This window comes from Pleurodeles waltl, chromosome 4_2 (assembly GCF_031143425.1).
Source record: "Pleurodeles waltl isolate 20211129_DDA chromosome 4_2, aPleWal1.hap1.20221129, whole genome shotgun sequence".
In the NCBI taxonomy this organism is placed as follows: Eukaryota; Metazoa; Chordata; class Amphibia; order Caudata; family Salamandridae; genus Pleurodeles; species Pleurodeles waltl.
In genome coordinates, this window is record NC_090443.1 from 115438390 (window position 1) to 115465641 (window position 27252).

General features: G+C 47.0%; 1 protein-coding gene across 1 annotated transcript in view; it reads left to right on the forward strand.

Annotated features, from left to right (window-relative positions):
- Nucleotides 1-5518: 5518 nt before the first annotated feature.
- The window catches only part of GALNT6 (polypeptide N-acetylgalactosaminyltransferase 6), a 175518-nt gene continuing 153784 nt past the window's right edge, over nt 5519-27252 (forward strand). Inside the window, exon 1 of the mRNA XM_069230890.1 lies at nt 5519-5776. The gene's annotated coding sequence lies outside the window, so the exon portion shown is untranslated. The remainder of the gene's footprint in view (nt 5777-27252) is intronic.

Here is a 27252-nt window from a genome sequence, read left to right on the forward strand (position 1 = left end):
GGTTGTGCATGCTCTGGGGGTAGCCTGCCTCCTCTCTGCACCAGGAGCTCTGAAGAAATCTCCTGTGGGTCGACGGAATCTTCCCCCTGCAACCGCAGGCACCAAAAGACTGCATCACTGGTCCTCTGGGTCCCCTCTCAGCACGACGAGCGTGGTCCCTGGAACTCAGCAACTCTGTCCAAGTGACTCCCACAGTTCAGTGACTCTTCAGTCCAGGTTTGGTGGAGGTAAGTCCTTGCATCGCCACGCTAGACTGCATTGCTGGGTACTGCATGATTTGCAGCTGCTCTGGCTCCTGTGCACTCTTCCAGGATTTCCTTCGTGCACAGCCAAGCCTGGGTCCCCGACACTCTAACCTGCAGTGCACAACCTTCTGAGTTGTCCTCCGGCGTCGTGGGACTCCCTTTTCTGACTTCGGGTGGACTCCAGTTCACTCCTCTTCTAAGTGCCTGTTCTGTTACTTCTGCGGGTGCTGCCTGCTTCTGTGAGGGTTCCCTGACTTGCTGGGTACCCCCTCTGTCTCCTCATCCAAGTGGCGACATCCTGGTCCCTCCTGGGCCACAGCAGCATCCAAAAACCCTAACCGCGACCCTTGCAGCTAGCAAGGCTTGTTTGCGGTCTTTCTGCATGGGAATACCCCTGCAAGCTTCTTCACAACGTGGGACATCCATCCTCCAAAGGGGATGTTCCTAGTCCTCTTCGTTCTTGCAAAACACCAAGCTTCTTCCATCCAGTGGCAGCTTCCTTGCACCCTCAGTTGGCATTTCCTGGGCTCCTGCCCACTCTCGACACTGTAGCGACTCTTGGACTTGGTCCCCTTGTCTTACAGGTACTCAGGTCCGGAAAGCCACTGTTGTTGAATTGCTAGTGTTGGTTTTCCTTGCAGAATCCCCCTATCACGTCTTCTGTGCTCTCTGGGGGTTGTAGGTGCACTTTACATCTACCTTACAGGGTCTTGGGGTGGGCTATTTTTCTAACCCTCACTGTTTTCTTACAGTGCCAGCGACCCTCTACAAGCTCAAATAGGTTTGGGGTCCATTCGTGGTTCGCATTCCACTTTTGGAGTATATGGTTTGTGTTGCCCCTATACCGATGTGCTCCTATTGCAATCTACTGTAACTTTACACTGCTTGCATTACTTCCTTTTGCTATTACTGCATATTTTTGGTATTGTGTACATATATCTTGTGTATATTTGGCATCCTCATACTGAGGGTACTCACTGAGATACTTTTGGCATATTCTCATAAAAATAAAGTACCTTTATTTTTAGTATATCTGTGTATTGTGTTTTCTTATGATATTGTGCATAGGACACCAGTGGTATAGTTGGAGCTTTGCATGTCTCCTAGTTCAGCCTAAGCTGCTCTGCTATAACTACCTTCTATCAGCCTAAGCTGCTAGAAACACCTCTTCTACACTAATAAGGGATAACTGGACCTGGTACAGAGTGTAAGTACCCCTTGGTACCCACTATAAGCCAGGCCAGCCTCCTACACAAAAGCACAAGTTTCTATCTCACACCCCACTAGCTGTAGAATGGGGAGCAGCGCAAGCTTCTATTTCATAGATGAGATGTAGCACTGGCAGCAACGCAAGCTTCTATCATACATCAGCTGTAACACGGGCAGCAGTGCAATCGTCTATCACATACATGAGATGTGGCACGGGCAGCAGTGCAGGCTTCTAACTCATACACGACGTAGCAGTGGCAGCAGCGCAAGCTTATATCTCATACATGAGATGTAACGCTGGCAGGAGTGGAAGCTTTTATCTCACATACGAGATGTAGCACTGGCAGCAGCGCAAGCTTCTGTCATACACGAGATGTAGCACTGGCAGCAGCGCAAGCTTCTGTCATACACGAGATGTAGCACTGGCAGCAGCGCAAGCTTCTGCCTCACGCACCAGCACATGCTTCTGTGGTATAGACACACACCACCAGAGGCATGGACTTCTGACTCAAGCGCACACAAAACTGGTTTAGCATTTGCAGCAGTGCCCGTCTACGGGAACGCACAAAGAACCAACAGAGCATGTGCAGCGACAGCGTACACTTCAGTCACTCCTGCAGAGGTGCGGTGCCAGCTTCTGTCTCACACACACCTCGGGCTATGTTTGGGCGGCCGCATCAGAACTATCACGCTGGACAAGCATGGGGGGCAGTGCAAAGCGCGCACAAGGCCCCCGCCACCGAGCACTGATTCAGACGCAGAACAGGTGGCCCACGAGCCGCTTCCTGTCCCCTTTGTGAATGGCGACTGTCTACGTTTCGCCGACGGACAGTACAAGGGGCTGCGCCAGCTGCCGAGGCATCGGAGGGAAGCTTGCCCAGGCTTTATGTGGCCTCCGCAGGTGCCTCAATGCTGTCTGTAGAATCAGAAAAAACCCGGATTGTTCTGCCTTGTCCTGGCCAAGCTGGTTAATCACCGCATCGAACTTAGGAGGAGAGTGTAAAAGGCATTGATGTAGGGCCGCGGTGGGTGATGGGAATATCACTCTAGTGCACGTGAACAGAGCGCGCGCACTGAGGATGCGCTCACGGGGCCTGTTATGTAGCTTGGAACCGCCCCCACCCTGAGCTCACCAGAACTCGCATGCAGCCACAGGGGGTGAGTGCCAGGCTCTCGTTTCGTATTATTCTTAGATAGTAACCGAGAGCAAGGGCGACATTTGCTACATATTGTTGTATCCCTGTACATTGGTTGTTAGTCAACAGACTCCGTTTCAAGGGCATAGCTTGTGGGGGAGTGGGGTGGAGGTTATGGGGTGTTATGCCCCCCTACTAATTGTCTTTCATGCTGAACGGCTGGGGACAGATGCTTTCAGTCAGACATGGGTAGGTGTCTGTCGGATTTTGGGGAAATCTGGAGCTCACGCCCCTCCAATCTTACTGACCAAGCTAAGCCACAGCTCCGTCTGGTGTTTGTGACTTTCACGCTTTCCTTCTTAATCAGCTCAAAAAAGTAAACGTCCTGGGAGGTGTAATTTCACTTTTCCTATTTGAAGTGTCGGCCTCTAGGCCTCATTTTGCACGAGGCAGTTGCCTGACAAACAAAACATGGCTGCCAATCCCTTCCTGACAAGTGAAACGAATGACAGCTAAAGCCGTGCGAGATAACTTGGCATGAGTGCTACGTTTGTCTGCCCATGTTTGCTACGATATTGCTCGACGCATGCAACATCCTATGGCCCATCAATACTGGATAATGGTGCATTTCAGTGCCCCGTAATATTTTGCGTCGGTGCCACATAATTTTGCCAGTAAGAACCACGTAATTCTCATGATGCGACTACAGCCAAGACTCTTGCCTCCCACAAGCTTCTCCCTTACAAGAGGCACAGACAACTGGAAATATTCGTGCGAGATAGAAGACCATCGGGGAAACTAACTGGGCCCTGCAGACTTGTCAGTTGGCACTTTCAGGCAGTCCCCAGCCCACTGGCCCCAAAGTTTATCAGGCTGGATGGAAACAGTCAGTGACAACATAAAAAACACGGTCATTGAATGAGACATGCCCCGCTGAATGAGCGGACGCCCCCCCTTGATTGTGCTGGTGTAAAATCAACACAATCAATCCGAGTTTGCAGCGTGCACTACTCACCTGTAAGGGTCTCAAGGCGCTTGGGGAGCGGGGCGGGTCAGTCCTCGGTGCTTCAGTCGAAGAGCCAAGTCTTAAGGTCCTTCCTAAATTGAGATAAGGACGGTGCCTGCCTGAGGGGTAGGGTTCCAGCTCTTTGCCGCGAGGTAGGCGATGGATCTTCCTCCAGCGGAGGACTTCTGTATGTGGGGTACAGTGGATAGTGAAACAGCGCTGATCCCTGTTATGGAGGGGGCTGCATATGCGACCCCTTATATCATACAAATGTGCGGGGAGGGTGGCAAGAAGCGGGCGCAAATTCCGTAGGGCACTTAATGTAATATAGCTAGTTGTTTGCTTAAATGCTGGCAACCCTTGGGTTTCTGTATACAAACAGATCTGGATTAATGGTAACAACTCTCTATAGTTATAGTTCACAGTTAGCTGGCAAGAGGCCAATTTTACTGCGGCCTTCCTAGTCAGTGCTTTTTAGCCAACTTTGCTTTCGCCAATTTGTGGTTTTACTTTTATCAGCACAGCACTGGCCTTAAAAAAACACAGGTTTTTTTTTTTTTTGCTTAATAGGCAGAAATAGCTGATGGTGGTCCTTTCCCTGGAAGAGAGGAGTCGGGCCAATGGGAGAGGGAAGGCGTCGAACTCCTTCAGATTCGAGCCTGAGCTGAAAATGTTCATGTGGTGGGACTCAGTGTACAAAATGTATATCAGATCTCAGCGAGGCGAACCACTGAACACCACGGAGAGAGTAAACTGCCGCCCACTGCCACCCACATACCTAAGACAAGGATTTCCAAAAGGTAAGTCCTGGACTTCAGAAATGGTGTCCCCTGTGGCCTGGAGTTAACTACTTGCTCTCCTCAAGAGGGCATGGATCTACGACTGTGGTACATTTTCTGAAGCGGATCTGGGGCATACATTTTGTGTTATTTAACTACCTAGGGTCTTCCTTAAGGACTTAAGGCCCAGGACCGAGATACGGTTTCGCTGACAGAATAACATTAATGATATTGCCTCACCTTGGAAAACATGCTGCTATAAAGTTTATGCACAAAACTGTCTGCTGCAGATAATAAAGATGTCTGACAATGAAAATATGCACTTCGTCCTAGGTAAATTGTTCAACAGTAAAAACTCTGAATCCACAGCCTTTTTGTTAGTTAGACCGATTTGACTTCGTGGAACAATATGTACACCCGCACGATGTTAAAAATAGAAACTACTAACTAATACAGTTTCTAATTTCCGCAGTCAACTTCACGCAGCTTCACCATGGGTAAGTGTCATTTTATCGGGACGCTACAGAGGAGTGCAGAAAAGGGAAGTATCGGTTTCAATGAGACAGATCGCTCTGTATAATCAAGAGTTTTCGAGTTTCCTAAGACAGTAGATTCTGCATTCTAGGTTTTTCCCACAATGGAAACTAAAAAGGGAGTGGGTGATCTATATACGGACCTGTGAAACCTTGAGAGCTCTGGCAACTACGTGCGAAGGGGAGGGAAGATATGCAGTGGCGAAATGTCATGTTCGACCCTTGAATGAGTCTTGACTGTTCAGGCAAGGGCGATTTGAATTCCGGGGCTTGAAGTTCCCCTTTTCTACCTACAAGTCTTTGCCTACAAATCCCAGAATGCACAGCGCTAACGGCTAAACAAAAATCCAGGGTGGTCGAAGGCGTTACGCATGAAATGAGTCTTTCTGGGTGGATGGATTGCCCGTGGCTGCCCCCCCTTCCCCCGGGTCACAATGCCCTTGATGCAGGAGGGTGCGACTCCCCCTCCCTCAGTACCAGATGCACCTGTTCTGAGAGTGCGCCTCCCTCCTCGCCTCACCCCGCTGGGCTGCAGGTAAGTCTGGCACTCCCTCTCACCCCAGCTCCTCCCACGCCCTGGGCCTGCCCCGTCGCTATCTCTGAGCAGCACAGATCTGAGCATTTCCTGACTTCGCTGCTGATGGGGAGAAGCTGCCACCGCCGCCCTCAGGAGCTCGTCCTATAAACCCCGTGGGCCTGGGCTGAACTTTCTGCTGCTCTCAGAGGACACTTCCGTGCCTGCTGCCTTCTTCCTCCTTCCTCCTGTCTGCAACCCAGCTTTTCAAACATACATTAAAGGAGCTTTTAACCTCCCTGAGGCTTGACACCATAGATTGGAAGCCTCCAGAAAGTAGGCTTCAGAAAAAAGGTACTGTACCCTGTTTTATTTAACATCTATTTCAATTTCCACTTCATCGCGTGTTAGCCTTGGCTCCTTCGCGCTTGTCTTGTAAAACTGAAGCGGTTCTCTCAAGAGATTTCGAGTTGTCACATGCCAGGCAGGTGAGAGTAGCTCATCTACCCCAGTGTCTTTGCTTTGCACTCTGGTACTTGTAGTGCTGTAATCACAACCGAGGAAAACTCTAAGGTAAATGCTAGAAACGTGACCTGGGCAGTTCGAGATCTGTTTTCGGGGGCGGATTTGTGTAGGGGATCCGAGCCAGACGAGCAGCATGTTGGTCCACAGTTTTGCAACGGTGCCCATCGTAGGTCCAGTAGGGCGAGCTAGATCCATTCGGGGTTTTCAAGAGAAACACCCTGTTCCTTTATCTTATACTGTTATCTTATTTTGACTGTGTTGGCATAGATACAAAGCATCAACTGTAGAGTTTCCTTTAACAGCTTAATGTATCCTGGGTATTTCCTTATGACACTTGGACAAAAGTTCAGGGTTACTGTGCTTTGAGAGGTGTAAGATGACAGCTGTGTGTCCATTAACTGGCTAGTTATCGAATGACTGTTCTGGTTGGCAGAGACGATAATGCAGTGCTAAATATACTCTGGTCATGATTTCTAGGCATTTTATTAAGTCAGAAATATGGCTACCAGTGCCATCAAACCAGAGGGGGTGATTGGCGTATCTACGTTTTGTGTTAAGTCACGTGTGGTGCCACGTCCTCTTGTAGCCTCTCTACAGTATGGTGGGGTTGTGTGTGTTGAGGTGATCTCCAGTTGCCCAATGACAAATAGAAGTACTTCTTCCATATCATGTTTATTCATGTGCCTCCTTACTGGGCTCTGTGAGCCTAGTGAGACTAGGCTACTCTATAAATACAGGACTGCAAATACCACAATGCAATTCGTCGTTTAATCTTGCTCACTAGCCACCCTTCTGAGATAGCTAACTAAGCATGCGCCGGCTGCAGAGGTTTGCTAATAATCCGCAGGTCATGCTCTTTCATTTTTAGAGGGTGGTATTAGAAACAAGGAGTCCAGTGCTAACACCACTCGTTACCCAAGAGGTTTCTTTGTAGCGAGCGCTATATCAATTCAATGTCTCTGGTATTTTGAGTCAGGAGGCTTTCCGAGGTGTGGCTTGTGCACATTCAGTTGGGTGGGCAGTGGAGGTTGGCAGGTGGTCATAGATACCCGGGATGGGGGATTAGGGGGGGGGGGGGTGATCCTCCCATGCAGGAGAAGATTGAGAGTTTGTTGATGCTTAGCTGTCAAGTTTTGGGGCTTAATCGGCCAGGCCTGAGACCTTGGTGGCTATGACATTGTCAGCTCAAATAAAAAGCCCAAGGTGTCGGGCACCAAGCTGAAAGCTTGAAGAGACGTCCTTATTCAGTATTGTTACTCACAGATAGCAACGGGTGAGAAGGGCTGCCGGCCTAAGACATGGCTCGATTCCCACCGGCTCTCTATACAAATACGCTATATGGTCTCTAGATTTACTTTTATTTGCATTATTAGTAATTCAGGGACAAGAAAGTCAGATTTGAGGCTGATAGGCCCCGCCAGCCTACTAACAAGCAGCCTTCACTTTAAATACAGACAATACATGGTCTCCAGGTTTACCCTTGGTGACATTTTAATATTCTTTTATACATGGGTAGCGTCGCCAGATTCAGGCCCTACCGGTACACCCACTCTATCTAACCTCATCCACGTGGTATCCAGCTTCACTTGTTTACTCATTTCTGTTTGTCATTTATAAGTGGGTAATGAGGGCAGACTGGTACTACTAGTCTGCTCCGCGTGCACTCGTGCTCTCTTGTACCCTGTCACTTACCTACTGTCTCTCTCACCCCTTGGTCTCCAGCTTTTATGTTGCTTACAATTGTTTATTCATTCATGCATGCATGGAAAGTGATGCTTAGTTGATGAATGGATTGAGTTTCCAGTGCAGCTCATGAAATTACTCTTTCCAGCTTTAAGGCAACATTAAAAATGTACTATATATATATATATATATATATATATATATATATAATCACTAGTAGACCTCCTTGAGGTAGTCGGTGACCCATAAATGTAATTTATGATGGCTTAAGACAGCCACAACCAACGAGCCTTCCTGTATTTACCCTTTAATTACACATGCTCTAAAGGGTTTCTTGCTGAGCCTGGTACAAAGGTGTTGAATATTGACATCAGGTATGGAATCTAAAGTCTGTTTCCATGATTACTTTAACTCAATGTATTCATTTTTTATATAAATTCTTTATTACATTTTCAAGTATAAAAAACTAACAATCATTAAAACAATATATATGCAATACAAAGCTAAAGTGAACAAAAGGATATAGTAATAATCATAAATGGATATAAAGAGTGAGGAAATAACAATTACCTAAGAGGTAGTTTCCACATATATTCAGCAATGAACCAATTCAAGAAAGAGTAACATATTACAATAGTTTTCAATGATAATTGAAACAAATATCAGGAAGAAATATATTGGCAAAATAACACTTTAAAACTTAGACATGATTTACATTTCTAAAAAAAGGGCCCCACATATCAATCAAATATCATATAATCAAAATGATGTAGATTATCATTCAATTTACAAACCGTTTTTTCAAAATGCGCTACATCAAATATCTTTCAGCAAAGAGTTAAGTGTTAGAATAGTATTTGATTTCCAGAAATGTAATATATAAATTTTGACTAAACTAAGAGTTATGAAAAAACATTTAAAAGTATGTGTGGAGATGGATGCCAAACCTGTTATATCATGTAACATTGATAATGAAGGAGTAAGGGAAAGGTTAACCAGTGAATATTTCTTTAGATAACTTTCAATCTGTGACCGGAAGGAACGGATTATTGGACATTCCCATCGAATGTGAACTATGTCACATTCATGCTCTCAACATCTCCAACACTTAGAATTGGGGCTAACCTTAGCTGCGTAAACTTTAGCGGGAGACCGATGCAATTGATGTAATTGAATATGAGGGGTGAATCTCTAAAACCTTTATTATAATTTTCCAGTACTATGACCCATTCCTTGTCTGAAAATGTCATAGTAAATCGGAAAGACCACCAGGATCTCAAATTATCAAATGTCAGTAGAAAGCTCAATGAATGGTAATCAATTTCTGTCTTCACTCTGCCTTTTCCCCTACCCCCAGCCCATTGGAATTATGCGGCAGGGTTGACTAAATTATCAACAAGAAAAGGCAAATTATGTGGCTGAATGCAACACTTTTTATAGTATTACTTCATTATTTTGTAATTTGTATACATGGTAATGGCAATCAAATACAAAAATAAGCAAATGGAAGATGACCAGTTAACCTTTTGTGAAGGGCCTTTCACTGTATGCAAAACATGTCATATTTTTAGTAACTTTTGATCCCTCTGAGTTAGGAACAGCTTTTCTTTTTTTTTTAATATGCAGATTATGCACCAGATGACTGATTAGGTGGCAAAAGCAGCAAATCTATAATGAGTGGGGAAAAAACTCACAGTTGTGGAACTGCATAATCCAGTGGCCCTGCCAATGTCTTTCACCCTTATTCAGGATCAGACTGGGTCAAAGAATAGTCCCAGGCCCCATAATGAAAGTGGCTCACGTTTATGAATCAGATAGTTAAAAAAAAAACAAAAAAATTGCCCACGTTTACAAACGGGGGCAGTTTTGAATAGTAAAGACAAGCGGTATATTTGTTTCAAGGTAAAGGAAACCGCATGCATTTGTGCTTGCTGCACGCAGTGTTTGCGGTAACATCAGAGAAATCAACAGTAAAACCAGCCCTTCTGGCACTGCCAGCCTGACATTGCCCTTATCTGTTACATCTGCTCCAACATGGGCCTTCACGCTAGGCGTGAGACTATGTGCAAAATTGTGTGGAATAATGAACTCTGGACTGGCGTTCCACTGGGAACAACATTGACACTGTCCATGGGGAAGGTGTGAGACAAAAAACAAGTACTTTCCGAAATTCGGCGTCGTGAAACTTATTTCAGTTATCAACTAAATCGATTTTAACACGACAGATGTTTATGCATAGGGATTCTCTTCGGCCTCTAGGTGTCCTAGAGAATGTCACTGGAGGCGTAGATTAATGCCCCGTCCACTGAACACGTAGGCCGCATATCACAGGTTTGAATCTGGGTGTTTCAGTCCCAATCATTCCTCCTCCTTCACGTTGCTACAACGAATACCGTTGAGCTGAGCAGGGTTGGATTACAGTATTGGATGTATGAAAATGTACTCCGCATGGTGGGACTTGCAGGCTAACGTTTATAGTCCTAAATGTGAAACTACGGGTTATTCCACTGCATGCTTAGTGCTAACGGGTGAAAAGGCAGAACTGGCTGAAACTTATCCTTCCGACACAACGGGTAAGATGACGTGTGCGATTGTATAAACTCCCCACAGTGATATTTGAAGAGGGCAGTTTTCATGGTCCAAGCCCTGCTTTTTTGGGGCCAGACCCCTCTGGGCCTATTCGGGTGGCCCCTGTTCAGAAGGCGGGGCCTGGTGACCCATCGCGGGGTTCTGAGTAAAGTGTCGCCTCAGTAACCATGGAGGCTGACACTAAACACCCGGAAGTGACTGTGGTGACGTGGCCCGGGAAACGTGGCACGCCCTGGAGGCAGCTATGCACGTCTCCTTGTGCTGGCGACGCCGAGCTCCTGACAGGAGCTATTTTTCAGGCTCCAGCCCTTCCGCGTCCAGTAGAAAATGGTCACTTGTTAGCTTTGGCTCGCGGGAGCTTCCACTGAGGTCACTGTTTGCAGGTGAAGAATTACGACTTAAGCGAGGGCCCGGCTTCAAGGAACTTAACTGTGCTTCGGCTTTGTCTACTATGCCACGAGGCTTCCAAGGCCCTAGGGCAGGGGTCTTCAAACTGGGGGGCGGGCCTAGGGGGACCTCAAGTGATCGCAAGGGGGGCCGCCAAGCTCTGGCCAAAAGCAAAATTACCCAGATAACAGTGTTTTGTTTTAAGCAGAAACATGTTATTGCATTAAAAAAAAAAGGTAACAATACTTAACTGCAACATTTGAACACCTGTAGACATATTTAAACATTGCGGTCTTTATAAAATATTTGTGAAAAATTCTGAGGGGGGGCAATGATTTTTATTTTTCAACGGGCGACATTAAAATGTTTGGAGACCACTGCCCTAGGGTGAGCAAGGGTCCCACAATTGCCGGGACAGTGTAGTACGTCTTCTGTTTGTACAAAATGTCCCAGTTTGGGGTTCTCAAAATCTGATCATCCTACCTAAAGTAATCTGTGAAAGTGCTGCACCCACCCCTGGATGTGTAGTTAAATAAAGCAGTAATTGGTGTCTAGTGGATCCTTACGTTCCTGGTCCTGATAGCTATTCCTTCAGCCTGTCCTGGCTTTATAGCCATATCCTCAGCTTTCTGGGACTTGGGGTTTCACTCTTCACATCACAAGTATGAGACCCGAGTCTCCACAGATAATCATGTTGATCAAAGATCCTCAGTTTCCTAATGCCAATGCACAACTAGCCCACCCGGTCCAGGCTTTTTCTTTCCGCTTTTTTACTTGCAGTCTGGTTTATTTTATTAAAAATATAGTACTTGAAGTAGAATGCAAGGAAAATACATAAATTCTTTCAGTATGACTTTCAATAGAGGCATCATGGCTGGAACTACTGGCATCAGATCGCCCATCCTTAGAAGCCACTTGTACGTCTAGCCTCCAAATGTGAGAGCATGCTGGGGAGCTGGGCCCACTACCTGCACCTGGACGTGATGGGCAGGCATTGTTCCAAATGTCACCTTTAGCCATCCAGTAGTGGAGTGATTGAGAAAGAACATGGGACATGATGCCTTCTTTGATATGCACATGATGGTGGCCAACCCTGAGCAAAGAGTGAAACCAGTGCCTGCGGCTGGTGGTAGTCTGCACACTTTCCACCTGGAAGCCACAACCAACCCTGGGGCTTTGATTAAAGAGAGAGTGGGATGAAGGAGGGACTTGGCATAAAGCCATGGACGACAGTAGAGTATCCACCCCCATGTGCAAGTCAGGTGGACATGGCTTTGGTGATGACTGTTGAGCTGGTATCATTTTTCGAATACCCAAAACTGAACATTTCGTAACTCCTCCTTGTGATTTTACATCCTAGACTTATTCCACATTACAACGGATTTGCTGCACTTGCCACTTAATCCACCATCCGCTATATATATATGCAGATTTCAACATAACACATTTGTATCAAAATTTGAAACATTTCCTGTTGTCGCAGACCTTTGCAGAGGTAAACTGCTCACCTTTCTATTTCTCGTTTTTGTGCCTTTATCTACCTCATAATATAGCCAGCCCTGAACCCCAAGTCTGTGCAGAGGCCAGGGCGGTGCATGTAGGCACTGTCACTGCTGAGCGTTTCACCTTCCAAGCTCCTCCAAAGGCCAGACAAGAAAGCAGTCTCTACCCTACCTGTGCCAAAGAGATGCGGTGGGCGCAAAGTGGGTTAGGCATTTGATCCCCCGTCTACTAGTGAGATAATGGCATCTTTCTTTGTGCCCGGAGTGGGCCCCAGCTCTTTGGAAAGGCTTAGCTGCTTTTTTGTGTCACCACAGCAGCTCCTTTATGTGGTGCCAGGTGGAAAGGTGGCAGATCCCCGGGGTTCACTGAGGCGGAAAATAACAGGCCAGGCCTGCCAGTGCTCCAGGTAGGTGCGGTAAAATCATGCAGGGGACGATGGCAGTCGAGCTCGGGTGACAGGGCCTGTCACCAGGGCTTACCATGCAGAGAATTCTCATCTTACCTTTTATTTACACTAAGCAAGTCGCTGAACCAACATTCAGTTTATAAGTCTAAATAAACTGAAATCCTGGTAGGAAGGTCTCACCTTTCAAATAACATTTCCGTGTTCACAGAGCTTATCTCACCTTCCACCTGTTCGCCATTTATTTAATTAAGAGAGAGTGCTGCTTCGGTGAGCAGAAATCCCTTCCTCACAACGTTCACGTGGAGCTAAGCAAGCAGTGCCCTTGCACTCGCAGCACGTTTCAACAGAGTGTAATACCAACATCTACTGTTGGCCCCATTCCTAGGCTCCCCCAACTTGTACAGTTATTGTGGTGTGGTCCAGGGGAAGAAGCCGGAGCCATGGTGACAAGCCAGGATTTGAACTTTGGTGGGCTTCTGCTTTCACATTTAGACCAAACCTCAGTAGTCTGACGTAGTGGACTAAGTCACCAACTACAAGTAGGCCAAAGGTTTTCTCAAGACCCCTACTGTGCTAGTTCAGCCAATTGCATGGAGTACACGAGGGCTGCCTGGCCCTGATCCCGCATCTTGTCTCCTTCTTCCCAACCCTGCACTTGCTGCCTCTTCAGCACGCTCTTGCTAGTTCTTTTTATCCCTTCTTTCTCCCTTCCTCAGTAAGTTCCTATCTTTCTCTTTACTCAATTTTCTGCCTTTTTTGTCTCTTGCTCTGGGTCAGTCTGATGAGAAAAAAAACTGACTTTGTTCTCAAAAATGAGCAGCGCTACTGTCCACCAGCAACCGTGCTGCAAATTTAGCACTGAACATGGCACCACTTCTATCTCCTCGGGTGGGGGTCGAGGGTATTATAACGGACTGGTTCTTGAAAAACTTTAATGAATTCAGATGAGACGTCTGGTCTCCTCTGTTTCACGGGAAAGCCTCCCTGCTTGACCAATTTCCGGGGCACGTGGCGCCTGAGTGTTCTGACATTTTAACTTTCTGTGGCCTTCCAAGAATCTGTCAGTTCCAGATGTTGGGTAAACCATATGTTCTGCTTGCTGTTTTCCTTGTGTCTTTGAAATCATACATGGTTTTACAAATGCGATTTATCTGGGGTACTTAACACCGTGATTGCTTCCACAATGCTCCTTTACTGGGGACATATTTTTGCTTTAAAAAGACTATCATTGATGATGTAACGCCACTGTTTCTACTTGCTTCCGTAGTATTTGCTTCCGCCAATACAGGAAACCTAGAGCATCCGGCAGCTTTTATTGAGCGGGATCCAAGTCCGCCTGCGCAAAATGTGTAGACTTTCACTAGTAGTAGTTCGCTGACACTAGGCCAGCAGCAGCGCCCACACGTTGTCTGCTTTATATTCAGAGAAGCTTCCTGCACGGGGTGAGGGGAGTTTCCTGTTTTCACTTCAAGCTGGGCCCAACACACATGACCCACTTTAAGGGCTGCAGACACTCCTTGTTCGACTCTCATTCAGTTAGATGCTTGATTCCAGTGGCACTGACCTTTTCATTTCACAATTGCTTAAGAGATAAAATATTATTCCGAGACAGTTTTTTGGGACTTTAGATGCGTACACAGTAGGAATCCAGTCTATTGGTATTTGTGTAGCGCCAGCATAGCTATGAAGCAACGAGTGCTGTGCATTACCTGCGATCTCCAAGATCACGCACAGTAAGTGGCTAGTTTCACAAATACGTTTCACACTCTCACGCATTATATTTAACATTTTTAGGTGCAGGGAGAAAAAGCGAATTGCCCTGATTCACACAATGTTAAGCCGAGCACCAAGGCTGGGAATTTGAACCTGGGTCACCAGGTTCCAACTGCAGCAGCTCTAGGCACTAGGCCACATCTCCGGTGTTTCTGCCTATATAAATAAACAAACAAGCATTCATATAGTGCTTGCTAGTTTATTTTTATTTAATTTCTTCTATACCGGTATTTGTACCATTGTTGATTGCCAGAGCGCTTTAAGTCACACAGATCTACAGATACAATGAATCGTACAAGTATGTAAGTCAATGTACAGCAAATGTTACCCAAGACATTGAGGGCTACCAAGGGTAGAAGTCAAGATTTATCCTTACTAGTAGGTTTGCATGTTAAGAGTGCTTAGTCTGGAGAAACAGCATTTCAAACGTGTGTGGAGTCTACAAAAACTTGTAGTAAGGCTGACAAACCAAAGGAACACCTTTTAAGCAACCTGAGAATAGCCGAAGGCTGAGAGGAAAAAACAGAAGGTTCTAACTTTATGCCTTGCAGATTGAATGTAGCCCCTTTATGTCGATTCATAGCTCACTTTGATATATAACAAGAACTGTAGCTTTTGATGTGCACAATACAAATTAGAAAAGCTGTAACCGCGAGCTATCCACTTAAAATATTAATCTTTGACTTTCATGTTAGGCTATGCTTCGCAGTAGGCGCATTAACACTGAAAGTTATGTCATGATGAGTCACACCTGTTATTGGATCAAACATAGGCATCTCCTTCAAGAGGTATCTTTCTGTTATTCTACCTTGAGAATTGCTGGGTACTCAAAGATCTATACAGTAGGCCCCTTAAACCCATATTTTAAAATGCAGCGTTTTTGTAACCAATAAGGAAGTCGGAACATATTCTAACCCAAAAAGTAGTATAAAATGTGGTCTGCGGCTCTTTCACCTGACTCAAAAATAAAGGGTGTAGGAACTTCTAAATTGTCAGTGTAAGCCTAGTCTCTTGGGGACTTAGTCATAGTGTCACGGTATCAGATGTTCTAACAATCCCTTCAATGTGGAAATGGGTAGCTATTATTATCTGTTCATATTTTTTTTGTTTGTATAACTAAAAAAGATCCAAGTGAATTTTAATGTACTGGAAACATTAATGGTGGTTTTTGACGTTGGAGGAAGGAAATCTCAAGTTGGAGTATAATTTGAGTTCTGTAAGAATTGTATTTCATATGACGGTCCCTCTGTTTTCTTAGTAGTGTTGTGGTTTAAGTGGTGATAGCGGGGCTTGTATTCAGTCATTGTGTTCTGAATTTAAGTTGGACACATCACAATAAAGTTACACTCGCCATTGATGCAGGAAATTAGGCTTTCCTCAGGAGTTCACCAAATGTGTCATCTGCCTTTATTTTTAACTGAGCCATTTGGTTATCTAGGAAGTTAGACCAAAAAGAATAGTCCTGTGTAATTTTTTTTAATGTGTAGCTTTGAGTGAAAGGCATCCCCCTCCCCACATCCCCAACCCTGTACTTCATCAAATGCTAGAAATAGGATTGCCATTTTTGTTGTGTTTTTTTGGGGGGGGGCTTTCAAAATCTTCTTTTTCCTTTGCGCTGTAGTAATAGTTACATTGGCCCGCATTAAAGTGTACACTAGATTCACACCCAAAATTGTTTAATTATTTCTACCACTCGCATTTTCGTTTTAGCTTTGCATGTAATTTGATTTTTCAAAGTTATACTTTGAATTTCTAATACATTATTCGATGTGTACTCAATAAGCTAGTAAAACTTAAGTCTACTTTAACAGAAAAATCTGGATTCATTTAGTGACTTTTCTTTTTTAAAGTAATTTGATATTTTGAATTGCATTGCACACTGAACTCACATAAGCTATTTTTGGAAAGGTACATTGCAGATATCCGCTGTAGGAAGTTGGCTCTGTATGTGCTATTTCAAAGTAAGGAATAGCATGCACAGAGTCCAAGGGTTCCCCTTAGAGGTAAAATAGTGGTAAAAATAGATAATACTAATGCTCTATTTTGTGGTAGTGTGGTCGAGCAGTAGGCTTATCCAAGGAGTAGTGTTAAGCATTTGTTGTACATACACATAGACAATAAATGAGGTACACACACTCAGAGACAAATCCAGCCAATAGGTTTTTATATAGAAAAATATCTTTTCTTAGTTTATTTTAAGAACCACAGGTTCAAATTCTACATGTAATAGCTCATTCGAAAGGTATTGCAGGTAAGTACTTTAGGAACTTCAAATCATCAAAATTGCATGTATACTTTTCAAGTTATTGACAAATAGCTGTTTTAAAAGTGGACACTTAGTGCAATTTTCACAGTTCCTAGGGGAGGTAAGTTTTGATTAGTTTTACCAGGTAAGTAAGACACTTACAGGGTTCAGTTCTTGGTCCAAGGTAGCCCACCGTTGGGGGTTCAGAGCAACCCCAAAGTCACCACACCAGCAGCTCAGGGCCGGTCAGGTGCAGAGTTCAAAGTGGTGCCCAAAACACATAGGCTAGAATGGAGAGAAGGGGGTGCCCCGGTTCCGGTCTGCTTGCAGGTAAGTACCCGCGTCTTCGGAGGGCAGACCAGGGGGGTTTTGTAGGGCACCGGGGGGGACACAAGTCCACACAGAAATTTCACCCTCAGCGGCGCGGGGGCGGCCGGGTGCAGGGTAGAAACAAGCGTCGGGTTTGTAATGGAAGTCAATGGGAGATCTAGGGATCTCTTCAGCGCTGCAGGCAGGCAAGGGGGGGGGTTCCTCGGGGAAACCTCCACTTGGGCAAGGGAGAGGGACTCCTGGGGGTCACTCCTCCAGTGAAAGTCCGGTCCTTCAGGTCCTGGGGGCTGCGGGTGCAGGGTCTCTCCCAGGTGTCGGGACTTTGGATTCAAGGAGTCGCGGTCAGGGGAAGCCTCGGGATTCCCTCTGCAGGCGGCGCTGTGGGGGCTCAGGGGGGACAGGTTTTGGTACTCACAGTATCAGAGTAGTCCTGGGGTCCCTCCTGAGGCGTCGGATCTCCACCAGCCGAGTCGGGGTCGCCGGGTGCAGTGTTGCAAGTCTCACGCTTCTTGCGGGGAGCTTGCAGGGTTCTTTAAAGCTGCTGGAAACAAAGTTGCAGCTTTTCTTGGAGCAGGTCCGCTGTCCTCGGGAGTTTCTTGTCTTTTCGAAGCAGGGGCAGTCCTCAGAGGATGTCGAGGTCGCTGGTCCCTTTGGAAGGCGTCGCTGGAGCAGGATCTTTGGAAGGCAGGAGACAGGCCGGTGAGTTTCTGGAGCCAAGGCAGTTGTCGTCTTCTGGTCTTCCTCTGCAGGGGTTTTTCAGCTAGGCAGTCCTTCTTCTTGTAGTTGCAGGAATCTAATTTTCTAGGGTTCAGGGTAGCCCTTAAATACTAAATTTAAGGGCGTGTTTAGGTCTGGGGGGTTAGTAGCCAATGGCTACTAGCCCTGAGGGTGGGTACACCCTCTTTGTGCCTCCTCCCAAGGGGAGGGGGTCACAATCCTAACCCTATTGGGGGAATCCTCCATCTGCAAGATGGAGGATTTCTAAAAGTTAGAGTCACCTCAGCTCAGGACACCTTAGGGGCTGTCCTGACTGGCCAGTGACTCCTCCTTGTTATTCTCATTATTTTCTCCGGCCTTGCCGCCAAAAGTGGGGCCTGGCCGGAGGGGGCGGGCAACTCCACTAGCTGGAGTGTCCTGCTGGGTTGGCACAAAGGAGGTGAGCCTTTGAGGCTCACCGCCAGGTGTGACAATTCCTGCCTGGGAGAGGTGTTAGCATCTCCACCCAGTGCAGGCTTTGTTACTGGCCTCAGAGTGACAAAGGCACTCTCCCCATGGGGCCAGCAACATGTCTCGGTTTGTGGCAGGCTGCTAAAACTAGTCAGCCTACACAGATAGTCGGTTAAGTTTCAGGGGGCACCTCTAAGGTGCCCTCTGTGGTGTATTTTACAATAAAATGTACACTGGCATCAGTGTGCATTTATTGTGCTGAGAAGTTTGATACCAAACTTCCCAGTTTTCAGTGTAGCCATTATGGTGCTGTGGAGTTCGTGTTTGACAGACTCCCAGACCATATACTCTTATGGCTACCCTGCACTTACAATGTCTAAGGTTTTGTTTAGACACTGTAGGGGTACCATGCTCATGCACTGGTACCCTCACCTATGGTATAGTGCACCCTGCCTTAGGGCTGTAAGGCCTGCTAGAGGGGTGTCTTACCTATACTGCATAGGCAGTGAGAGGCTGGCATGGCACCCTGAGGGGAGTGCCATGTCGACTTACTCGTTTTGTCCTCACTAGCACACACAAGCTGGCAAGCAGTGTGTCTGTGCTGAGTGAGAGGTCTCCAGGGTGGCATAAGACATGCTGCATCCCTTAGAGACCTTCCTTGGCATCAGGGCCCTTGGTACTAGAAGTACCAGTTACAAGGGACTTATCTGGATGCCAGGGTCTGCCAATTGTGGATACAAAAGTACAGGTTAGGGAAAGAACACTGGTGCTGGGGCCTGGTTAGCAGGCCTCAGCACACTTTCAATTGTAAACATAGCATCAGCAAAGGCAAAAAGTCAGGGGGCAACCATGCCAAGGAGGCATTTCCTTACACAACCCCCCCCCCAAACGAAAGAGGATGAGACTAACCTTTCCCAAGAGAGTCTTCATTTTCTAAGTGGAAGAACCTGGAAAGGCCATCTGCATTGGCATGGGCAGTCCCAGGTCTGTGTTCCACTATAAAGTCCATTCCCTGTAGGGAGATGGACCACCTCAACAGTTTAGGATTTTCACCTTTCATTTGCATCAGCCATTTGAGAGGTCTGTGGTCAGTTTGAACTAGGAAGTGAGTCCCAAAGAGGTATGGTCTCAGCTTCTTCAGGGACCAAACCACAGCAAAGGCCTCCCTCTCAATGGCACTCCAACGCTGCTCCCTGGGGAGTAACCTCCTGCTAATGAAAGCAACAGGCTGGTCAAGGCCATCATCATTTGTTTGGGACAAAACTGCCCCTATCCCATGTTCAGAGGCATCAGTCTGCACAATGAACTGCTTAGAATAATCTGGAGCTTTGAGAACTGGTGCTGAGCACATTGCCTGTTTCAGGGTGTCAAAGGCCTGTTGGCAGTCCACAGTCCAGTTTACTTTCTTGGGCATTTTCTTGGAGGTGAGTTCAGTGAGGGCTGTCACAATGGATCCATATCCCTTCACAAACCTCCTGTAATACCCAGTCAAGCCAAGGAATGCCCTGACTTGAGTCTGGGTTTTTGGAGCTACCCAGTCCAGAATAGTCTGGATCTTGGGTTGGAGTGGCTGAACTTGGCCTCCACCTACAAGGTGTCCCAAGTAAACCACAGTTCCCTGCCCTATCTGGCATTTGGATGCCTTGATAGAGAGGCCTGCAGATTGCAGAGCCTTCAAAACCTTCCTCAGGTGGACCAGGTGATCCTGCCAGGTGGAGCTAAAGACAGCAATATCATCAAGATAAGCTGTGCTAAAGGACTCCAAGCCAGCAAGGACTTGATTCACCAACCTTTGGAAGGTGGCAGGGGCATTCTTTAAACCAAAGGGCATAACAGTAAACTGATAATGCCCATCAGGTGTGGAGAATGCTGTCTTTTCTTTTGCTCCAGGTGCCATTTTTATTTGCCAGTACCCTGCTGTCAAGTCAAAGGTACTTAGAAATTTGGCAGCACCTAATTTATCAATGAGCTCATCAGCTCTTGGAATTGGATGGGCATCTGTCTTGGTGACAGAATTGAGCCCTCTGTAGTCCACACAAAACCTCATCTCTTTCTTTCCATCTTTGGTGTGAGGTTTGGGGACTAAGACCACTGGGCTAGCCCAGGGGCTGTCAGAGCGCTCAATCACTCCCAATTCCAGCATCTTGTGGACTTCCACCTTGATGCTTTCCTTAACATGGTCAGACTGTCTGAAGATTTTGTTCTTGACAGGCATGCTGTCTCCTGTGTCCACATCATGGGTACACAGGTGGGTCTGACCAGGGGTTAGGGAGAAAAGCTCAGGAAACTGTTGTAGGACTCTCCTACAATCAGCCTGCTGTTGGCCAGAGAGGGTGTCTGAGTAGATCACTCCTTCTACTGTGCCATCTTTTGGGTCTGATGACAGAAGATCAGGGAGAGGTTCACTCTCTGCCTCCTGATCCTCATCTGTTACCATTAACAGATTCACATCAGCCCTGTCATGGAAGAGCTTAAGGCGGTTCACATGGATCACCCTCTTGGGGCTCCTGCTTGTGCCCAGGTCCACCAGGTAGGTGACCTGACTCTTCCTCTCTAGCACTGGGTAAGGGCCACTCCATTTGTCCTGGAGTGCCCTGGGAGCCACAGGCTCCAGAACCCAGACTTTCTGCCCTGGTTGGAACTCAACCAGTGCAGCCTTTTGGTCATACCAAAACTTCTGGAGTTGTTGGCTGGCCTCAAGGTTTTTGGTTGCCTTTTCCATGTACTCTGCCATTCTAGAGCGAAGGCCAAGTACATAGTCCACTATGTCCTGTTTAGGCTCATGGAGAGGTCTCTCCCAGCCTTCTTTAACAAGGGCAAGTGGTCCCCTTACAGGATGACCAAACAGAAGTTCAAAGGGTGAGAACCCTACTCCCTTCTGTGGTACCTCCCTGTAAGCGAAAAGCAGACATGGCAGGAGGACATCCCATCTCCTTTTGAGTTTTTCTGGGAGCCCCATGATCATGCCCTTTAATGTCTTGTTGAATCTCTCAACTAAGCCATTAGTTTGTGGATGGTAAGGTGTAGTGAATTTATAAGTCACTCCACACTCATTCCACATGTGCTTTAGGTATGCTGACATGAAGTTGGTACCTCTGTCAGACACCACCTCCTTAGGGAAACCCACTCTGGTAAAGATACCAATGAGGGCCTTGGCTACTGCAGGGGCAGTAGTCGACCTAAGGGGAATAGCCTCAGGATACCTGGTAGCATGATCCACTACTACCAGGATATACATATTTCCTGAGGCTGTGGGAGGTTCCAGTGGACCAACTATGTCCACACCCACTCTTTCAAAGGGCACCCCCACCACTGGAAGTGGAATGAGGGGGGCCTTTGGATGCCCACCTGTCTTACCACTGGCTTGACAGGTGGGGCAGGAGAGGCAAAACTCCTTAACCATGTTGGACATATTGGGCCAGTAGAAGTGGTTGACTAACCTCTCCCACGTCTTGGTTTGTCCCAAATGTCCAGCAAGGGGAATGTCATGGGCCAATGTTAGGATGAACCCTCTGAACAGCTGAGGCACTACCACTCTCCTAGTGGCACCAGGTTTGGGGTCTCTGGCCTCAGTGTACAGGAGCCCATCTTCCCAATAGACCCTATGTGTTCCATTTTTCTTGCCTTTGGACTCTTCAGCAGCTTGCTGCCTAAGGCCTTCAAGAGAGGGACAGGTTTCTTGTCCCTTACACAGCTCTTCCCTTGAGGGTCCCCCTGGGCCTAAGAGCTCAACCTGATAAGGTTCAAGCTCCAAAGGCTCAGTTCCCTCAGAGGGCAGAACTTCTTCCTGAGAAGAGAGGTTCCCTTTCTTTGGCTGTGTTGCAGTTGGTTTCCCAACTGACTTTCCTGTTCTCTTGGTAGGCTGGGCCATTTTTCCAGACTCCAGCTCTACTTTTTCACCCTGTGCCTTGCATTGTGCTCTTGTTTTCACACACACCAGTTCAGGGATACCCAGCATTGCTGCATGGGTTTTTAGCTCTACCTCAGCCCATGCTGAGCACTCCAGGTCATTTCCAAGCAGACAGTCCACTGGGATATTTGAGGAGACCACCACCTGTTTCAGGCCATTGACCCCTCCCCATTCTAAAGTAACCATTGCCATGGGATGTACTTTTCTCTGATTGTCAGCGTTGGTGACTGTGTAAGTTTTTCCAGTCAGGTATTGGCCAGGGGAAACCAGTTTCTCTGTCACCATGGTGACACTGGCACCTGTATCCCTCAGGCCCTCTATTCTAGTCCCATTAATTAAGAGTTGCTGTCTGTATTTTTGCATGTTAGGCGGCCAGACAGCTAGTGTGGCTAAATCCACCCCACCCTCAGAAACTAGAGTAGCTTCAGTGTGGACCCTGATTTGCTCTGGGCACACTGTTGATCCCACTTGGAGACTAGCCATACCAGTGTTACCTGGATGGGAGTTTGGAGTGGAACCTTTCTTGGGACAGGCCTTGTCTCCAGTTTGGTGTCCATGCTGTTTACAGCTATGACACCAGGCCTTTTTGGGATCAAAGTTTTTACCCTTGTACCCATTGTTTTGTGAAGAGGCTCTGGGCCCACCCTCCTGTGCAGGTTTTTGGGGGCCTGTAGAAGACTCTTTACTATTTTTAGTTTTGGTTGTCTCATCACCCTTCTGCTGGGGAGTCTTTGTGACCCCTTTCTTTTGGTCACCCCCTGTTGAAGTCTTGGACACCCTTGTCTTGACCCAATGGTCCGCCTTCTTTCCCAATTCTTGGGGAGAAATTGGTCCTAGGTCTACCAGATGCTGATGCAGTTTATCATTGAAACAATTACTTAACAGGTGTTCTTTCACAAATAAATTGTACAGCCCATCATAATTACTTACACCACTGCCTTGAATCCAACCATCTAGTGTTTTCACTGAGTAGTCAACAAAGTCAACCCAGGTCTGGCTCGAGGATTTTTGAGCCCCCCTGAACCTAATCCTGTACTCCTCAGTGGAGAATCCAAAGCCCTCAATCAGGGTACCCTTCATGAGGTCATAAGATTCTGCATCTTGTCCAGAGAGTGTGAGGAGTCTATCCCTACACTTTCCTGTGAACATTTCCCAAAGGAGAGCACCCCAGTGAGATTTGTTCACTTTTCTGGTTACACAAGCCCTCTCAAAAGCTGTGAACCATTTGGTGATGTCATCACCATCTTCATATTTAGTTACAATCCCTTTGGGGATTTTCAACATGTCAGGAGAATCTCTGACCCTATTTATATTGCTGCCACCATTGATGGGTCCTAGGCCCATCTCTTGTCTTTCCCTCTCTATGGCTAGGATCTGTCTTTCCAAAGCCAATCTTTTGGCCATCCTGGCTAACTGGATGTCCTCTTCACTGGAGTTATCCTCAGTGATTTCAGAGTTGTTGGTCCCTCCTGTGAGGGAACCAGCATCTCTGACTATTATTTGTGGAGTCAGGGCTTGAGAAGCCCTGCTCTCCCTAAGTAGGACTGGAGGGGGGGAATTTCCCTCCAAGTCACTATCTTCATCCTCTGAGTTGCCATCCTCAGAGGGGTTGGCCTTTTCAAACTCTGCCAAAAGCTCCTGGAGCTGTACTTTGGTAGGTTTGGGGCCCATTGCTATTTTCTTTAGTTTACAGAGTGACCTTAGCTCTCTCATCTGTAGATGGAGGTAAGGTGTGGTGTCGAGTTCCACCACATTCACATCTGTGCTAGACATTATGCTTCTAAAAGTTGGAATACTTTTTAAGAAACTAAAACTGGTTCTAGAATCTAATTCAAACTTTTAACAAACTTTTAAACTCTAAAAGAAATGCTAAACAGGATCTAACACAAGGCCCTAGCAGGTCTTTTAAGAATTTAGAAAACTTTTCAAATTGCAAAAATCAATTTCTAATGACAATTTTGGAATTTGTCGTGTGATCAGGTATTGGCTGAGTAGTCCAGCAAATGCAAAGTCTTGTACCCCACCGCTGATCCACCAATGTAGGAAGTTGGCTCTGTATGTGCTATTTCAAAGTAAGGAATAGCATGCACAGAGTCCAAGGGTTCCCCTTAGAGGTAAAATAGTGGTAAAAATAGATAATACTAATGCTCTATTTTGTGGTAGTGTGGTCGAGCAGTAGGCTTATCCAAGGAGTAGTGTTAAGCATTTGTTGTACATACACATAGACAATAAATGAGGTACACACACTCAGAGACAAATCCAGCCAATAGGTTTTTATATAGAAAAATATCTTTTCTTAGTTTATTTTAAGAACCACAGGTTCAAATTCTACATGTAATAGCTCATTCGAAAGGTATTGCAGGTAAGTACTTTAGGAACTTCAAATCATCAAAATTGCATGTATACTTTTCAAGTTATTGACAAATAGCTGTTTTAAAAGTGGACACTTAGTGCAATTTTCACAGTTCCTAGGGGAGGTAAGTTTTGATTAGTTTTACCAGGTAAGTAAGACACTTACAGGGTTCAGTTCTTGGTCCAAGGTAGCCCACCGTTGGGGGTTCAGAGCAACCCCAAAGTCACCACACCAGCAGCTCAGGGCCGGTCAGGTGCAGAGTTCAAAGTGGTGCCCAAAACACATAGGCTAGAATGGAGAGAAGGGGGTGCCCCGGTTCCGGTCTGCTTGCAGGTAAGTACCCGCGTCTTCGGAGGGCAGACCAGGGGGGTTTTGTAGGGCACCGGGGGGGACACAAGTCCACACAGAAATTTCACCCTCAGCGGCGCGGGGGCGGCCGGGTGCAGGGTAGAAACAAGCGTCGGGTTTGTAATGGAAGTCAATGGGAGATCTAGGGATCTCTTCAGCGCTGCAGGCAGGCAAGGGGGGGGTTCCTCGGGGAAACCTCCACTTGGGCAAGGGAGAGGGACTCCTGGGGGTCACTCCTCCAGTGAAAGTCCGGTCCTTCAGGTCCTGGGGGCTGCGGGTGCAGGGTCTCTCCCAGGTGTCGGGACTTTGGATTCAAGGAGTCGCGGTCAGGGGAAGCCTCGGGATTCCCTCTGCAGGCGGCGCTGTGGGGGCTCAGGGGGGACAGGTTTTGGTACTCACAGTATCAGAGTAGTCCTGGGGTCCCTCCTGAGGCGTCGGATCTCCACCAGCCGAGTCGGGGTCGCCGGGTGCAGTGTTGCAAGTCTCACGCTTCTTGCGGGGAGCTTGCAGGGTTCTTTAAAGCTGCTGGAAACAAAGTTGCAGCTTTTCTTGGAGCAGGTCCGCTGTCCTCGGGAGTTTCTTGTCTTTTCGAAGCAGGGGCAGTCCTCAGAGGATGTCGAGGTCGCTGGTCCCTTTGGAAGGCGTCGCTGGAGCAGGATCTTTGGAAGGCAGGAGACAGGCCGGTGAGTTTCTGGAGCCAAGGCAGTTGTCGTCTTCTGGTCTTCCTCTGCAGGGGTTTTTCAGCTAGGCAGTCCTTCTTCTTGTAGTTGCAGGAATCTAATTTTCTAGGGTTCAGGGTAGCCCTTAAATACTAAATTTAAGGGCGTGTTTAGGTCTGGGGGGTTAGTAGCCAATGGCTACTAGCCCTGAGGGTGGGTACACCCTCTTTGTGCCTCCTCCCAAGGGGAGGGGGTCACAATCCTAACCCTATTGGGGGAATCCTCCATCTGCAAGATGGAGGATTTCTAAAAGTTAGAGTCACCTCAGCTCAGGACACCTTAGGGGCTGTCCTGACTGGCCAGTGACTCCTCCTTGTTATTCTCATTATTTTCTCCGGCCTTGCCGCCAAAAGTGGGGCCTGGCCGGAGGGGGCGGGCAACTCCACTAGCTGGAGTGTCCTGCTGGGTTGGCACAAAGGAGGTGAGCCTTTGAGGCTCACCGCCAGGTGTGACAATTCCTGCCTGGGAGAGGTGTTAGCATCTCCACCCAGTGCAGGCTTTGTTACTGGCCTCAGAGTGACAAAGGCACTCTCCCCATGGGGCCAGCAACATGTCTCGGTTTGTGGCAGGCTGCTAAAACTAGTCAGCCTACACAGATAGTCGGTTAAGTTTCAGGGGGCACCTCTAAGGTGCCCTCTGTGGTGTATTTTACAATAAAATGTACACTGGCATCAGTGTGCATTTATTGTGCTGAGAAGTTTGATACCAAACTTCCCAGTTTTCAGTGTAGCCATTATGGTGCTGTGGAGTTCGTGTTTGACAGACTCCCAGACCATATACTCTTATGGCTACCCTGCACTTACAATGTCTAAGGTTTTGTTTAGACACTGTAGGGGTACCATGCTCATGCACTGGTACCCTCACCTATGGTATAGTGCACCCTGCCTTAGGGCTGTAAGGCCTGCTAGAGGGGTGTCTTACCTATACTGCATAGGCAGTGAGAGGCTGGCATGGCACCCTGAGGGGAGTGCCATGTCGACTTACTCGTTTTGTCCTCACTAGCACACACAAGCTGGCAAGCAGTGTGTCTGTGCTGAGTGAGAGGTCTCCAGGGTGGCATAAGACATGCTGCATCCCTTAGAGACCTTCCTTGGCATCAGGGCCCTTGGTACTAGAAGTACCAGTTACAAGGGACTTATCTGGATGCCAGGGTCTGCCAATTGTGGATACAAAAGTACAGGTTAGGGAAAGAACACTGGTGCTGGGGCCTGGTTAGCAGGCCTCAGCACACTTTCAATTGTAAACATAGCATCAGCAAAGGCAAAAAGTCAGGGGGCAACCATGCCAAGGAGGCATTTCCTTACATCCGCCTTGATTCTAGTGTCATAGACCCAGCCCGCAGGAGGCGTTGTTTGAACTATTTCCCATGGCAACACAGAATACACTCCTGAGTCCAATTTTAGAGATTGAATAAGGTTTTATTTGGGTGATCTTTTCAAGAGAATTGCCCTTGTTCTGAAAAGACTTGGACAGTCTTTAGAAATTGCAAGATAATCTTGCTTTTTAAAGAAAATACAGCAGATAAAGAGTTTTCTCGATTGGGGTTGTTCAGCTACGTATGTTGATTTATCTAATATCGTTCACTTCAGTGTCGACTTGAAAACCAACCTCCTTTATTGCAAAATAATCAACCAATTTCTTTCCCATACTGACAGTACACCACCACCTGAACACACAAGCGTGTTCACTAGGAGATGGTACTCGCACCAGTCACAGGAGAGACCAGGCTCATTCTTTTCTGTTAGAGATTTCTTGTATGAGGTACTAAAGCGGGAAATCAGATTGAGGCCACACTCACCTACCAAGAACTCTCCTCTTATGGCAGCCAAGAGGGCAGGTCTTGCGGCCTCAGACTGGATGTCTTGCCTAGAAGAACTTGACGCCTAATAGGA